Source organism: Neomonachus schauinslandi, chromosome 5, assembly GCF_002201575.2.
Source record: "Neomonachus schauinslandi chromosome 5, ASM220157v2, whole genome shotgun sequence".
Lineage (NCBI taxonomy): Eukaryota > Metazoa > Chordata > Mammalia > Carnivora > Phocidae > Neomonachus > Neomonachus schauinslandi.
Genome location: NC_058407.1, coordinates 118,568,730 through 118,586,236, shown reverse-complemented (window position 1 = coordinate 118,586,236; position 17,507 = coordinate 118,568,730). Strand labels below are relative to the sequence as shown.

The 17,507-nt window shown below is 40.1% G+C and overlaps 1 pseudogene; it reads left to right on the top strand.

Annotated features, from left to right (window-relative positions):
- Positions 1-436: 436 nt before the first annotated feature.
- On the top strand, positions 437-534 carry LOC123324988 (annotated as a pseudogene).
- Positions 535-17,507: the final 16,973 nt, after the last annotated feature.

Genomic DNA, 17,507 nt, shown 5'->3' with positions numbered 1-17,507 from the left:
ACAGTAAAGTATGAAGTTAAAGTAACCTCTAATGCTAGAAAAGCTGGTCCTTAAATTTGGTGATCAGTAGCATCTCTCAGAATACGTCCAGATGAAGGTTGTTGAGAATAAAATTCAACTGGCTTACATAATGCTAAGAACTTTATTTGTTGTTTCATATAAAAAAAAGAAGTTAAAAAAAAAAAAAGAAGTCTAACGGTAGGGCCCTTGGAGGGTTGGTTAATTCAGTGGCTCAACACAGCCACCAGGGACCCTGATCTTTCTACCTTTCTCTTCTGCCATCCTCACTGCTTTGGCTTTTCTCCTCAGACTTGTCACCTCCTGGTCACAGTATAGCTACAATAGCTCCAGGCATCACATCTTGATTCATTTTCAAAGAATATAAGAAAAGAAGCCCTTTTCTTGAATCCCTGTTAGGAATGAGAAAAACTAGGGTTTGCTTCAGTAGCACATATACTAAAACTGGAATGAAACAGAGAAGCATGGGTCCTGTGCAAGAATGACATGCAAATTCATGAAATGCTCTGTACTAAGAAAAAAGAAAAAGAATGAGGAAAACTCTTTCATGAGAGCTCCTAAGACACTTCCCTCATGCCTCATTGACCAGAATTCTGTTGCCTGACTTTTCATAAACCAACCACTGGAAAGAATAATGGACTGTCCATGACTGACCAAGGTCATTCTTTAGAACTGAGGAGAGACCCAGCACCCTTCAAAGATCTTTTGGTTAGTAAATATATTTATAAAAATTCCAATTGTTCTACCTGTGTTCTATCTGTGTCACACATTTCTGTTTCTGAGAGTTGTAGGACAGTAGTTTTGCTCTGTCCATGTGCTCATGTTAGGCAGGCCTGATGAAAACCTTTTATAACTTTGACAGAGTCACCATAATTCTGATTGCTCTAGGCTTTGATGTTTCAGTGTCTTCAAAAGTGCCTCTATATTTCCTGGGATGAACCAATAGGCTGATTTTTACTGAGCTTCTTTTAAAAAAAGTTTTGGGGGCACCTGAGTGGTGCCATTGGTTAAGCAAATGACTCTTGGTTGCGGCTCAAGTTGTGATCTTGGGTCACGAGATGGAGCCCCGTGTTAGTTCTATGTTCAGTTCAGAGTCTGCTTGAGAGTCTCTCTCCCTGTCCCTCTGCCCCTCCTGCTTTTGCTCTCTCTCTCTCAAATAAATAAATCTTTAAAAAAAAAACTTAAAAAATGTATAGTTTTAGAAAGCCAATATTCAATTTTCTTTCACTCATTCATTTGGTCATCAGTCTCTGATGCCTATTATGTGCCAAGCGCTATCCAAGGAGCTGGTTAGAGGCAGGTACAAAGCCTGTTTCTAGTCTAACGAGGGAAATTCACATAGGCATACGAGGTGATGGCAGACAATTTGGGAAGTGTCCACAAGACCTAAGAACACAAGACTGTAACGGCCCTTAGGAGGCAGCAATGAATTCCAGTTCACAGAAAAGAGGCTTCACGGTGAAGCTGATACTAGAGAGGATTCTCGAAAGATGAGTAGGTGAAAGGACACTTCAGGCAGAGGAAAAACCTGATACAAAACCATTGAGTCATTGTGCAAAGAGACAGTGAGGGCGTGATGCGTTTTGGGAACAGTGAGGGGTTCCTGGACATGGAGTAGTAAGGGGGCAGCGGTGGGCTATCGCGGGAGAGGTTAAGTACCTCCGGAAGGGAACTTGAACCTTTCTCAATGGAGGGCTGTCCTTCTTCACTCTGGGATGTACTGTATTCCAATAATTATTTCATTCATTTGTAAACGTATCTAGCAAACATTTCTTATAGGTCTACCACCACCAAAAAAAAAAAAAATGCTGTAAGTGTCATAAGTCTCAAAAAATTTCACCTTATCAGATAATTTCTGTTTCTTGTGCCTTTAATGTATCCCTCTCCTCTGTCTTCTGTTCATACTACAAACATTTTAAAGCTTTCTTCATTAAAAAAAAATATCTTTCTCTTCATCCTACTCCTTCTCAAACTAACACTCTGTCCACCTTCTTCCCTTGGACACCGAAGTCCCTGAGACCCTGCTGGAGACCTGTCTCCACAGCCTTATGTCTCACTAAATTCTCAACCTCTCACAAGGTTTTCTACTTTCACTTTCTGTCAAAACTTACCAACAGTGACCTCCAAATTTCTATTTTCAGTTCTCAATCCACTTGATCTTTCTCTGATTTTCAACACTGCAATTCAACCCTTCATTGAAACTCGAGTTCCAGAATAGCACTCTCTTCTCTTTTGTCTACATCTGTTATCATTTCTTCTCAGATGTTCACAGTCTCCTCCCTCTTGGCCCACTTCTCAAATATTGATGTTCCCTACTCAGTTGTCTTTCATCTTTTTTCTCATCTTGCTCTCCAGTTTCCCCATAGACGATTGTGTCTGTAATCACAGCTTCAACTAGTGTGGGCTGATGGTTCCCAGATCTGTCTCCCCAGAACTGACTACATCCCAGCTTAGGGCCCCCTACCTCCAACTGATTCCTAACTAACCATGCTAGAGCTCTCCCATTTAACAGATCTGAACCTGAGCTCATCATCTACCTTACACACTCTCTTCTTCTTTCCTATATTCATGTCCTGTCAATAGCACTAGGTGGATTAAGAATTTTAACTGTATACAGAAGGATGGATGGCTTGATCTGTAAAAAGTGTGAATCAGATTAGATCATAAAATAGAGTTAAAATGACAGAGGAGGTCATGTTGCAATTCTTTGAATTTAATATTATATTTCATATCCATACTCAAGATAGTGGACTTGAGAGGGTTCATGCAGGGCTTTTCAAATTTTAGAATGCATAAAAATTACCTGGAGGGCTTTGTTAAAACAGATTCCTGAGTCCCATCCCTGAGATTCTAATTCTTGGGGTCTCATGTGGAGTGTGAGAATTTGCATTTCTAATGAGCTCCTGGTGATGCTCGTCCATGGACTCTGCTTTGAATAGTACTGCCCCAAAGGACGTCAACTTTGACTTGGCATGTATTATCCAGCCTAAGACTTGTTCTGAGGGTGCTTCTTGCCCAGATCTTAGTCTTGGTGGAGAAAAACATTAAAGTGCTGTGGCTACAGTGTAAGTCTCAGTGGAAACCCTGCCTGGATTTTCATCCTCACTCTCTTACTTACCAGTTGTGTGACACTGGGGAGTTACCTAACTTCTCCTTTATTAAGTTTCCTTAAAGTGTGACAAAGAGGACCATAATCCACATTCCCTGGGATTGTTAAGAGGATTGAGTTAATTCATGTAAAGTTCTCTGTCCAGTAGTGGTCCATAGTAAGCTCTTAAAAGATCTTTGTTTTGTTGGTAGTAGTAGTTTGGATGGAGAAGAACAGTCAGAAATTCAGCCAACAGATAAGCTAGCTCTGGCTCTAAGTCTACAAGTTATATCACCCTCTATTCTACTGCTAGCCCCCAGGAATTTCCACCCGTTTCTTGGTGATTTGGCACTGCTCTCATTGCCACTCTCTCCATTACAAGAATATCTTCAGTTTTGGAAATTTCAATGTTTCAAATACAATCCTTCTGACACCAGGCTTCTCTGTTCCAGAAGCTCCTCTCTGCCAGCAGTCTGGTCCTCCACCTTGCCTCAGCTCCTCATTCTCATGGCCATACCCTAGAACTTCATCAGTAATCTGCACTCCTCCCTCACCTCAATTTCACATGTCCTACCCTGACCAACACTCACTCACTATCTCCCCAGCTCACTCCTTCTGGTGCCTTAACTCTGCCAGTTCTGCAACTTCCAAGGGCTTTCCTACCCACTGATCCTGTCACCTTCCATTCTCCCTCATCTTTCTGACACCACCTCTCCTCATCTTACTCAGGTTAAGTTCCCCAATCATTCATCATAATCACTCCTTTCTTTGCAGACTCTATCATTCCCCACCCACTCCATGCCATACCCATACAGCTGAACTTGGCGGTGGCACAGCCCTGTAGCCACAGCATCAGGACCTACTCTCATGTCCGTGAGCCTCACTGGAGCCCTCAGTGCTGTCCAGTAGCCCTTCTAGACTGCCTCGTCCACCCATCGTGCCATTCTCCCAGAGTATGCTTCCTTTTCTTGATGTCACAGTCCTTACTGTAGCTGAGGCTGCTTTGGTGCCCTGAGCATATTCCTCAGGCCTGACCTCTGACACCACCTTCCTGCTGTTGGAGTCTTCATTTTTTTGCCTGAAGGCTTTCTCCAACTGAAAGGCTGCTCTACCCAGGTACGTGGCAAGCTGAAGAAGGAATAGGCTCTGGGCACACCTCCTCACCTACCACCATGACCTAAGCCACCTGGATTACTGCAGTGCTCCCTAGCTGACCTCGTTCCCCTAGCATCTATTCTCAGCAGAGCAGCGTATATGCATATGTATATGTATATAATGACTTAGGTCAGAATACATCTTTTCCCTCTTCAGTATTCTGAAATGGCTCACCATGCTATTCAAAGTTAAAGTCTACGATGGGAACACTCCTAACCACTTCTGGTTTGGTGCTGTCCAATTTGAATAGATTTTTGCTCAAATAAACTGTCAAAATTAGGGGGGGAAAGGTTTAAGTCATTACAACAACCAACAGTATGACTTGAACTCCCATTGTGTCTCTCGGTCTTACTTCCTATACTTGACCTGCACCTTCACTCTGCTCCAGCCACACTGACCTTCCTGGTGTTCTTCAAACACACTGAGCATGCTCCTGCCTTAGAGCTTTTGCACTGCCCATTCCGTCAACTGGAAACCATCCCCAGAAATCTGCAAAGTCCCTCACTTCTTTCAAGTGTTGCTCAGACGTCCCCTCAATCAGGCCTATGCTGAACATCCTTTCAAAAGCTGCAAGATCCCACGAGCCCCTTGACATCACCCTTCACTGGCACCCTACTCAACTTTTCTTTCTTATCACAGCGTATATTGCCTTCTACCACACTATAAAAATTACTTCTTGGGACGCCTGCATGGTGCAGTCAGTTAAGCATCCAACTTCTTAGCTTGTGATCTCAGGGCCAAGCGATTCAGCTCCAAGTCGGGCTCTGCCCTCTGTGCTCAGCAGAGAGTCTGCCTGAGATTCCCTCCCCCTCTCCTTCTGCCCCTCCCACTCATGTTCTCTCTCAACTAAATAAATCTCAAAAAAAAAAAAATTACTTCTTTGTTGTACATCTCCACCCACCAAAGGGCAAAATCTTTGTGTTGTCTACAGATAAATTTCTAGGGACCATACAGTGCCTGGTATGTAGTAGGTGCTTAATAATTAAACTTAATAATAGGGTCAGATCAGGCTGTAAAAAGTCTTGTATGCCCTGCTACTATATAAGTCCAATTTTACCCTTCAGAAGGTATCACAGGCTCTTGAGTGGGAAAATGACAGGTCAGCAGTATATGTTGGAGACCAATTCTGCTGCATTGTGGAGAATGATGGTAAGGGGCAAACTAAGATCAGTGAGTCCCTACTGTGAGTCAGACACTGTTGTAAGTGCCCATTATACAATGGTGAGCAAAGCTCGCCTAGTCTTTGTGAAGCCTGCATGGGGGGGTTATGGCTGGGAAAGGGTGGGAACCACAGAATTCCACAAATAAGCACAGGCATACCCTGGAAATATTGTGGGCCAGTTCCAGACCACTGCAATAAGGCAAATATCTCAACAAAGGGAGTCAAATGAATGTTTTGGTTTCCCAGTGCATCTAGAAGTTACATTTACACTAGAGTCTATTAAGTGTATCATGGAATTATGTCTACAAAAACAATGAATACACCTTAATTTAAAAATACTTTAGTGCTAAATATTGCTAGCCATCAGCTGAGCTTTCAGTGAGTTACAATCACTGATCACAGATCAAATATAAAAATAGTGAAAACGCTTGAACTATTTTGAGAATTACCAAAATGTGACACCCAGACATAAGGGAACAAATGCTTTTGGAAAATGGCTCTGCTAGACTTGCTCCACACCACAAGCCTTCAATTTGTAAAATGCACTAGCTGTGAAGTCCAAACTACCTCAGAAGCTCCCAACTCGGACCATACTTTCCTCAGATCTGTTTCCAGTCCTAAGCCAGTTCTGGGCCCAAGCAGAGGCTCCCAAATACATCAATCGAGGCAGAGAATGAAAAGTGGCCTTCTGTTTATTTTTCATGTTAGTTTCCTGAGTTCAATTCAATCTCGATGCTATGGGAGACAGATCTCCCAATCCCCTTTGCAGTTTGTCTTTACGTTACAAGAAATTCCCTGGACACACAGACCACGTTGGAGTTGCCAATAACAGCAGGTCACAGCTGCTTCCTCCCAAAATGCAGAAAGTGCACATCAACCCCGTAGGCCTCCAGGCCAATGCTTTCTGTTGTAGCCTAAACTCTACCAGAACCAGGAAGCCTTGAGCCCTAGTCTCTAGCATTTTCCTCACTGCTATTCTCTGAACAGCACAGAGTTCAGCACAGTTCTGCACAGAGCTCAGAGCCCCGAAGATCTCCATATGTATTCAGCTGGGTCAGCAGCCCCAGCAGAGAATTGCAAAAAGCCTCAAATGAAGCTTTTGACACCAAAGCTTTGTTGAATTCTCTGTCAGAGTAAATTCTGTCACCACCTTACAGTTTGATTAATGCACAGGGTATGTGTCTGCTTCCAATCTGGAAATGAATGATCAAAATAGGACTTCGCATTGGGATGACATTTTGTTTTTCCCTAGAGGAGTTTTAAACATACATATCTGAAAATGGGCCACCAGAGTATTTGTTTTTGTTGTGTAGACGTTTTTTGTCGTTCTAACCAGTTTATTCTTAGTTCTAAGGTGTTATTGATTAAAAGAAGCAAAGTTAGAGCAGAGTACAAGGAGGGGTCACATGCAAGGTGGATTTTTCTAGGCACCAACAAAAGATGGGTGCAAAGTGTCATGGAGTCTGATGGATCTGGGTTTCATTTTACTTCTGGAAATTGCTGGTTGATGAATTTTAGAGGAGTTACTTCCACACTGAGTCCCTTCGTCTATAAAATGGGTTTATAAGCCCAGACTTGATGGGTTGTAGTAAAGGTAAAAGATGATACATATATAAAATATCTTGCACAGTGCTTGAGTCAATATGACTCACACATGATTTTATCAATGTATTTTAAGCACAGCTTAACCGGCATTAAGTCTGTGACCCAGACTGCAATGGCACCAAATGCATACATTTTAAAGGTTCCAGAATATGAAGCCAGTTTGCTAAATTCTTGGTTTGCTTGCTCATAGCCCCAGGATTTAAGTGTTTTGATTATGGCGGTATTTATTTACATATTCATGTATTCATTTATTTCCTTAAACAGATATGCTACTTCAGAACATGGGATCTAGCACATTCCAGTGAGGTTCTACAATACTGTGAGCTCCTTGAGGATGGGGTCTCATCCATCAGCACTGCAAGGTACAGGGCAGTGTCTGTCCTACAGGAGGCACTCAAAAAATATGGAAAGGTCCCTGTGACGTGCTCTGAACTGCAGTGCTATTCTCAGCACCGACTTCTAAGGGGAATTATTAGTTTGATGACATACAAAGATATTTGAAGCTCATTTATGCTCTCGTCTATTGAACCAATGAAGACAAACCCATGGGAAACCACAGGAGAAACCTCATTTACATGGCTGGAGGACAGAACATCAAGAGAGACTGATTTGTTCGTTACCAGAGCTCAAACCCTGACTCCTACTGGTTGTGACTGATTATGTTAAGAGCTTCTCCCATTTTTTTTTTTTTTTCATTTCTGAACGGGAATTTTAGAATGAATTTTTACACACACCTTACAAAAGAAGACATACGGAGGTGAATAAGAACATGAAAAAATTCTCAGCACCATTAGTCATCATGGAAATATAAATTAAAATCCCAATGAGATACCACTACACAGCTACAAGAATGGCTAAAATTAAAAAGACTGTGGCCACATCAACTGTTGGTGAGGTTGTAGAGGGACTAGAATTCTTGTACTTCACTGGTGGGCATATAAAGAGGTACGACCACTCTGGAAAGAGTCTGGCAGTTTCTTAAGAAGTTAAATGTATAGGTGTGCATGGATGGCTCAGTCGGTTAAGCGCCTGACTCTTGATTTCAGCTCAGGTCACGATCTCAGGGTCATAGAATCCAGCCCCTGAACAGGGCTCTGCACTCAGTGGGAAGTCTGCTTGAGATTCTCTCTCCCTCGTCCCCTCCCTACCCCTTGCACGCTCTCCCTCTCTCTCTCTCTCAAATAAATAAATAATATTAAAAAAAAAAAAAAGAAGTTAAACATGTAACTACCTAGTGATCCAGTCATTTTAACTTTAGGTATTTACCCAAGAGGAAGTGTGTTCCCAGAAATACTTGGATGTTCATAGCAGCTTTGTTTGTAATAGCCAAAAACTGGAAAACCCCCAATGTCCATCAACAAGCACATGAATAAACAAATTGCAATATATCATATAATAAAAAGGAGAAAACCATTGGTACACACAATATGGGTTAATCTCAAAATAATTATGTTCAGTGAAAGAAGTCAGATCTCCCTGTCCCCCCAAAAAAGTACATAATGCATGATTCCATTTATATAAAATTCTAGAAAATGCAAATAATCTCAATGATAGAAAACAGAGTGCTAGTTTCCTGGGTAGTGAGAGTAGTAGGCAGAAAGCTTGAAGAAACAAAAGAGCATGAACAAACTTTTAGGAGTGATAAAAATGTTGATTATCTTGACTGTGGATATGATTTTAAGGGTATATACATATGTCAAAATGTATTAAGTTGCTCACTTTAAATATTTGCAGGTTATTTCATGTCACTTACACCTCAATAATGAGAAAAAGGAAATTTAAGCTGTATTTGTGCCACTTCTATATTTGGTGCTTAAACTTTAAGAAAATAAAATAATAAATGAAATAATGTGAAAATATCAAAGTAAGAAATCAAATCACGTGTGTTACAAAACACAACTGGTTCATACAATGGGAAACAGAGCCATGTCTCTTTTTTTGCAGCAGCAGCAACCCACACAAATGGGAGTAATTAAACAGGATTAGCAACATTTTACTTAAAGAGAGAGCAAATCCTAAAAACAAAAGAGAGAGAGAGAACAAGCCCTAATATCAGCAAAATGCAAAAAATTAACTATCAGATGACCCTATTGTACTAATCAGGGTTGATGTGAGTCATGGCTTGAGATCTGAGAATCCTCCAGCCTCTCAGATGATTCAAGCCCCCACACCTCACAAACTGTAAGTGTCTGACCCATTTAACGTCACAAGGGACTGGGTGGCAATGAAGAACGTGGCTGGGGATGGGAGCTAGAATTTGGTGCGGCTCCCCACTGCTGCTTCCTGCACGGGACCCTGGAGAAAGATTTAGTCAGTGACTCACACATTTTGGCGGCAAGTCTGTCGGTTAAGTAAGTGATTTGAAGTGAACCTCAATTATGCCCAGGGATGTCTTCTCTTACTCATGTACCCTATCACCTCTTTCCCCACCAGGAGGAATGAATCCTCTTGCATCTGACCTGGGGAGGAAGCAAAAAATGGGAATAGGAGTCTCTGGGCAATCCTGGTGCTCAGCATCAGGAGGGTAACTCCTTAAGTTTCCAGAGGAAAGATCAATTTGGAAGGACCAGCAAAAGAGTCTCGAGATTGGAGTCCCTTAGACAAGAAGGTTGGATGGAGAATCCGAACTCTAATCAACCCAGCTCTGGGAAAAGATTGGAAATAATGTCAGAACCAAGTCAAAAGCACAGTCAGAAGAAACTAAGTTATGTATATGTGTGTGTGTAATATATTATATTATATTGCATTATATTATATAATTATATATAAAATCCAGAAGGAAAGGATGCAACTGTGTGCATTCTTTTTTCTGGAAGGAGGTCTGATATGACACAAGCCATTTGGAAGCAGAGGACCTGCTGTACCTCTACACCCCTAATGGAGAGCTACAGCTAATATCTTGCCTTTGACTCTCAGGGAAGAAATTCAAGAGACAGACCTTTTATATTTCCGTAGTTGTACAGGGGAAAGGTAAGTAGGGATGAAGAATTATTTTATAAGAATATCTGTAGAGCCCAGATTTGGCCAGGAGGACATGGGCTAATTTTCTTTTTCTTTTCTTCTTCTGTTTTTTAAATCAGAATGGATTTATATTGGGATTTTACCTCTTTGCTTGCAGTTTTGCTTAATTTTGTTTATATGAATGTAGAAAGACAAAAATCCAAAAAGAACCAACAGATAGCTTCAAATTTTAAAAATACAGTATATTTCTTTCTGACTCAAAACACATTTTAATATCATAACAGGTTCTAATGAGGACAGAATCCATTAGTTAAATAAATAAACGATTCGATTGGTAGTAAAAATGCCAACATAGGTAAACTTATTCTGAGGCAGATGGTAGCAGATTCTTGGACACAAGATAGAGAGTGAAATTACTACCATAGCCCTGGAGCTAACAAAATTCAGGACAAATTTGGAGCAATTCAGTAGCTTCATTATGTCATAATGCTTCGTATTCCTAATTAGCACCCTTTCCATTTCCCACAGAAGGAAAACAAAGTTCTTTCTCTCTGAAATGGTCTCCATTTAGGATTCATTAGTCTGTAAGCTAAAAACAAATGTTCTGAGTTGCTCTGGTGAATGCTGAAGTTCATCAGCGTGCTTCTTATTTGCTTAAATGAGTTTCTTGCTGATCTTTTTTTAAATTTTAAAAATGAATGTTAATTTAAAAAATGTGTTTTTACACGATTGCTCAGAACAATACATTCAGATTTTGTTTTAAAAGTTTACCCAACAGACTCTAATTGCTTGAAGTTCATTCTAGAAAATCAGAATGTGCTGCGATTTAAGGAAAATTAACCTTTGTTAATGGGCTATTATCCAAACACAATGGTGGTTTATTTTCAAAGCTCACACTTGCTTTGATTGGGGTTTTCTCATCGATACCAGATTCCTGAGTCCTTCCAGCGGTCCTTATGATTCATACAGATATAAAGCAGATGGAAGCGATTTGCCTGAAAGAACGTTGAGTGGGATTAATTTATATATTTAGGCTCTTGTTCTCAAAATAATTATATGCCATTTGGATACTTTTACGTAGTTTATAGAAATGGGGAAAAAACAGCTATCTATTCCAGGTTGAAAATTCTTTTTTTTTTTTTTTTTTTTAAATGCTGTTTGGACAATGTGGTAGGTGGAATAGTGGCCCCCTCAAGATGTCTGTGTTCTAAGCCCTGGAACCTGTGAAAGTGTTCAGTTCCTCGACAAAAGGGAATTAAGATTACAGATGCAATTAAGGTTGCTAATCTACTGACCTTGAGATGGGGGGTATTATCCTGGTGGGTTCCCTGTCGTCACAAGGGTCTTTGGGAAAGAGGGAGGCAGAAGAATCAGAATTTTGAAGATGCTACGCTGCTGGTTTTGAAATTGGAGGAAAGGCCATAAGCCCCGGATGCAGGATGTAGAAGACTTCTAGAAGCTGGAAAAAGTAAGGGAGACTCTGTAGAGTCTCCAGAAAGAATTCAATCCTGTCGACCCCTTGATTTTAGCCCATTGAGACCCATTTCAGACTTTTGACTTCCAGAACTATAAGATAATAAGTTTGAGTTATTTTAAGCCACTAAGTTTGTAGTAATAGGTTACAGGAGCGATAGAGAACTAATACAGGTAATGTCAGGTGGCATCTTGAGATGCCCTCCAGAGCCTGCTACCGTCATTAATTCAAACCTTCATCCTTTATTCAGTAACCATATTTTGAGCATCTGTCATGAGCCAGGCAGGGTTCTAAAGAGGTCCAGGAACATTGCCCCTGTCCTCCAAGAAGCTTGCAGCCAGTATGGAAAACAGACTCATGAACACATAAACACAACAAATGAAACAAATATTTTACAAATTACAGTAAACAAGCTTTTAAGGCGCGAGTGCCCATGTAACCATCTGGGCTTCCCAAATCTAAAACAAACCATTTTGTCTCTTGATCCACAATTCATCTGAAGAATGAGAAAAATACATTTCACCAAATACAGCTTCAGGAATAAAGACAGTGTTCTTGAACAATTTACCCAGTTATTGCCAATTACATCTTCACATCTGACCAGCTTTGCTGACAAAGAGCTGACACAGAGACTTCATTACAGGTGACCTCAGGGCTGAGCAAGAGTCTCCCGGGCTCTTCGTCCATCCGTGCTTAGTGGCACAGTTTCTATGGGTTAACAGGGAATCAGCGAATCCCTATCACAGGCAATTTTAACGAGGTGAATCTGTCAAGTAAGCTAGTTTTGCCCCACGTGTTCGTCCTCTGCAAAAAACTTCTTCCTAATCTTACTTCCCAGTTACCCAGACATTCTCTTTGACCGTTGGTCCCTCTCCTAGTTCTGCCACTGTGGTGAAGAAAAGTTAGCTGAGAGTAGTTAACAAGCAGCCATACTGATGTGATATGTTACACCTTCATAGTACATTAAAGGTGACAATCCGGGTTCCATGCCAAAGGAAGTAACCAGTAACTGCAGATAAAATACCAAGCACTGTGATCCAGGAGAAAGGGAAGCATTTAGTACACATTTTATGTGGTTTGATCAGGCCACATAGACAATCTGATCAGAAAGTTCTGACACCAGACAGTCCAGCTATATCTACAAAAAAAGATTCCACCACAGAACAAGCATCATTTGGGGTTATCATTCAGTGAAAACTAAATATTATACATTCTGAAGAGCAAAAACTAATGATAAATAGTCATCACAATTCAAAATATATAACTGGTGGTGGGTGGGGGGGGGGGGAAGGAATTGAAGGTGTCATGCATCCAGAAAGTAACTAAGGATGTGTCTTAGGAGAATTAACTGGGTGATAATATGAGCAATTTGAAGCAATAAGCACTGGTCTTGAGGGAACATCCAAGCCTTGGGGCCAAGTTTAGAAGAATTACCTTCAACATCTATTAACACAATTTCCTCTCTGTTTTCTTTTTGCCACAGAAATTATGCTTATCAAATTACTCTCAACTACCATTATTAATATACTTAAAACGTGGTATTTTATAATTATACTAATGGACCTAAGATTTTTTAAAGTGTTTTTCCCTTCTCAGTTGTGCAGTGACCTTAGAAATAATTTCCCATGAGAAAGGCAAAGATTTGCTTTTCACAGAACTGAATAAATAACTTACTACATAATTTCATTTAATGCTGGTTAATTTTATACACTATTCTATCACCGATGCTTTGATAGAGATACTGACTTTTTTGATAGAATTTTTCCTAGTAAAATAAAATAAGTGGAAATAAAGATTACATCATGATATTATATCAACAGAGACCTAATGGCCTGACGCAGAAAACCTTCACTCAAGATTATGTAGTTGTCAACATCAAGAGTTCCTCTTGGAGTCTTAGAAGTCCAAATGCTAATAGTAGGAATATGAACAATGTTTAGGTGTATTCTCCTTTTACTTTGAGAGAAGGAATTAAACACAGCTCACATCACTTCCCAACTGTTCTGAGTTAGCCTTCAGAAGTCCTGAACAGCAACTGTCATCATGAAAAATTTGTCAAGGGAAAAGTCATTCAAAGGGAAAAGTAGTCACATAGGCTTCTACATGGGGGGAAGAAAGAATGGTCAAGGTTAGAAAGCAAAAAAATTTTGTTAGACAAATAAGAAATATGATTGTGAAGGAACTGACCTTTTAAACATATTTTGTTCATCAGTTTTTGCCCCAAATGTCTCAGATCTTACTTGTGACAAAAGAGTAAAGTGGCAAAATCTTTAAGAAAGGGGGAAGATACAAGATGGTCATTATACATTATGCACCTTTATTTCAACACCTGATATGAAAAGAAGGGTGAACACCATTTAACACAAGGGGCAAACACCTAAACATTGTAGAGCAATGAAAAACACTAAGACTCAGCATGGAGAGAATAGAGCAACTCAGTTTTCCTCTCTGTTATCCAATGATGGCTCATGCAGAAAAAAAAAAGTATGAATCATCTGCCAAAAATTCAGGAAGGCTTTGAGATCTTCCCACTTGACACTGCCAACAACAAAACCCAAAGATGTGATCATATCGATATGAGTAAACTATTCAAGTCACTAAAAGATTGTATTGAAAAAAAACAAAAAAATAAAAGATTGTATTGCAACTTGTTATAAACTGGGGAATAAGTCAAAGACTGACCTTGCATAGTGGTTCTCCCCAAGCTGGGCTCTGCTGGGGCCCTGCCCCAGAGTTTCTGATTCAGTAGGTCTGAGGTAGGACCTGAGAATTTGCATTTCTATCAAGTTCCCAGATGACTCTGCTGGTCTGGCGACCACATTCTGAAAATGACCAACCTGGAAGATCGATGTGGAAACTAGCACATATGGGTATCTTTTATACAGGTATCTTTATCAAATCACTCTTTTTGTGGTTGCAGATGATCACTAACGTATCATGCCAAGATGCCTCTCCCTTTCAGAAATTATTTCTTAATTTATTTCCTCCTGTTTTAAATATGCATCTCCTTTCTACCTATAATAAACTGCATTAACACCTCCAATTCCTCACACCTCCCTGTATCCACACATTTTGCAATTTTCCCTGGAAAGAGGCAGAAGAGATTTTCCTTGCTCCTCAATTCTGGGCTGGGCTTGTGACTTGCTGTGGCCATGAAATGAGGCAGAGGTGACAAATTGTCAGGTCCCAGACTAGGCCTCAGGAGATCTTGCATTGTCCTGCTTACAGCATCATGGGAAAGACAAGCCTGAGCTAGCCAACTGGCCCCAGGAGGAGGATGAAAGACAAATGAGGCAGAGCTGAGCTGCCTACCAAGCCTGGCCCAAAGCAGAACTTTCAACCAACCCACAGATACACAAAGGAGACCAGTCATGATCAGCTATACCTGGCTGAGATGAGTCAAGTGCAGGTAGATTGGTTGACCACCAGTCAACCCATGGATGTGTAAGTTCTCACAGATAGTTGTTTAAACCATTGAATTGTAGGGTAGTTTGTTACACAGTATGTAGAATACTTAACACACAATCGCTAGACACTAAGCCTGCTGCTTTTTACCACTAAGCTAAATTAACTGATCAATAAATAAAAATTAGGATATATTTGATCCTATCTTTGCTACCGGCATCTGGGGCAGAAGACATTTCAATGATTCAATTTCATGCCTGTTCTGCCTCAGGGGACCATAGGGCTTAGGATTTTATAAAAACTTAGGAAATAAATTATTTGTGCAACTATTACTCCAAGATCTGAAATCTAGTCACATTGACTGTAGGATATAGAAATCCTCCAAATCACAGGCTTTGATAAAAATGGAAAAAGATCTGTTAATACTTGGACATACTTTATAAGTTTGCTATTCTCGTTTAAACATTAAAAATTTCTTTATCGCTGATAAAACAGCTATGTTGTTCAGAATCCTGTAATCTGAATGTAGAAAGTGTAAAAAAAATAAAATAGATAAAGAACATTACATTTGATGGAAAAGAGGATGATATTATTAATTTTGATAATGAAAGTTACAAGTACTGCTTTCTCATGATTTTACACAGTTAGTATTACTTTGCTTCCAACAAATACATGGGAGCTCATTGTATAGCGACTTTTCATCAATAGCTCATTGTAAATTTTTTAAAAATCAATTTTCTTCCTTCAAGACAAGAGATTTATATAGTAAAAGTATTGAGGCAACCCATCTTCTATCAATGTAATTAAGAGTCCAAAAGAAGCACTTAAGGAATCAAAGAAAATCTATTTGAAAAGTACCGGGGAGGAAATTTTTCTGCATGTTGAGGCTACTGATACAAATTGAAAATAAGAGCTTTTCATCAGAGACTAAAACATATATACATTATTAATATACAATAATATGTAAACCAGTCAAGTGATTTCTTTTTTTTTTTTTAAAGATTTTATTTATTTATTTGACAGAGAGAGACACGGCGAGAGAGGGAACACAAGCAGGGGGAGTGGGAGAAGGAGAAGCAGACTCCTACTGAGCAGGGAGCCCGATGCAGGGCTCGATCCTAGCACCCTGGGATCATGACCTGAGCCGAAGGCAGACGCTTAACGACTGAGCCACCCAGGCGCCCCAGTCAAGTGATTTCTTTAAAATTCATTTCTGAAGAACTGAACTAAACTAGTCTGCTTCAGTCCTCATTTATATTTAACTTTATAAAGCTTTCAATTCTTGCTCCAGGATCTACATATTGCTACTTAATAGAGGCCAAAATAACTTTTTACTTATGTCTTTTCTTAAGTTCTTCTGATAGATTTTTCAATGGGCCTGTATTTTTTTTGCAGTGAAAACAAATCACCATAAGCAGGCCTCACATTTCCTGTTCCCTATCACATCCATCATACTGAAGTCAACAGCATTCTCCTTGACTAACCTTGGCCAAGTCCTTTGAGGGTCAAGGGTATGCCTCTCCACAAGGACATCTGGGAGACAGTGTTGTTGGCAATCACCACACTGAGAGTTATTAGATTTATTTATCCATCCATTCAGGTGACAAATACTTATTGGGGACAGTTATGTGCCAGGCACCACTTTAGGCTTTGGGGATAGAGCAGTGACCAAAACAAGCTCCCTTGTCTCTTCAACAGACAAAAATATGTATATGATAAATACACAAATAGAGAAAAAAGCAAAATAAGGGAAATAGATATTTTTCCCTCTGAAGGACTCAAAAAATTTCAGAATATGTTTGCTAATTCTCTCTGCATGTCATTTAAAATGGGATGCTAACAACCTAGAATGTACAAACAGGGCAGAGTCTGCTAAATGAGTAAACGCCAAAGAGAAAAAAATGTTCCCAGGAGACAAAAATATACAAAACCCCTTCCACCGACATCTAGTTTTCCAGTGCCACTGATTCTATCAACTGAAGTTAGAAACAAATATTTCAAGGCATTTTGGAAATAGAGGCAGAGTAACAACGTATGGCCCCCATGCAGACACAGGTGTGAGGCAACAATGGGAGAGTTTTTGGAAATGAGAATTGTTGGCTGTGTTTCATTACTCTTATCTTCTCCTCCTTTGACATCTTTTTATATTGAAGAAAAGCCTTCTGCACCAAAAAAAAAAAAAAAAAAAGGAAAGAAAAAGGAAACGATTTTTCCAGGAACTCTTGCACTAAAACAAAAAGAAGCTAGGATGAAATGAAGCCTGGGTGCCACGTCCCCGTTCTAAAATAAAGCTGAAACACTTGGGCGCCTGGGTGGCTCAGTCGCTAAGTGTCTGCCTTCAGCTCAGGTCATGATCCTGGGGTCCTGGGATCGAGTCCCACATTGGGCTCCCTGCTCAGTGGGGAGCCTGCTTCTCCCTCTGCGTCCGCCTCTCTCTCTCTGTCTCTCATGAATAAATAAATAAAATATTTTAAAAAAAAGAAATTAAAAAAAAAAGCTGAAACGCTTATACACTTTAAACTGAAGAACAAGATTGGCACAGAGTCCTCCCAAGAAAGGGTAGCTGGTACCGCCTTCATATTTATGAAAAAGCAATTCCTAAGGTCCTTGATCTGCACAAGACCTGGTCACTGGGCTGT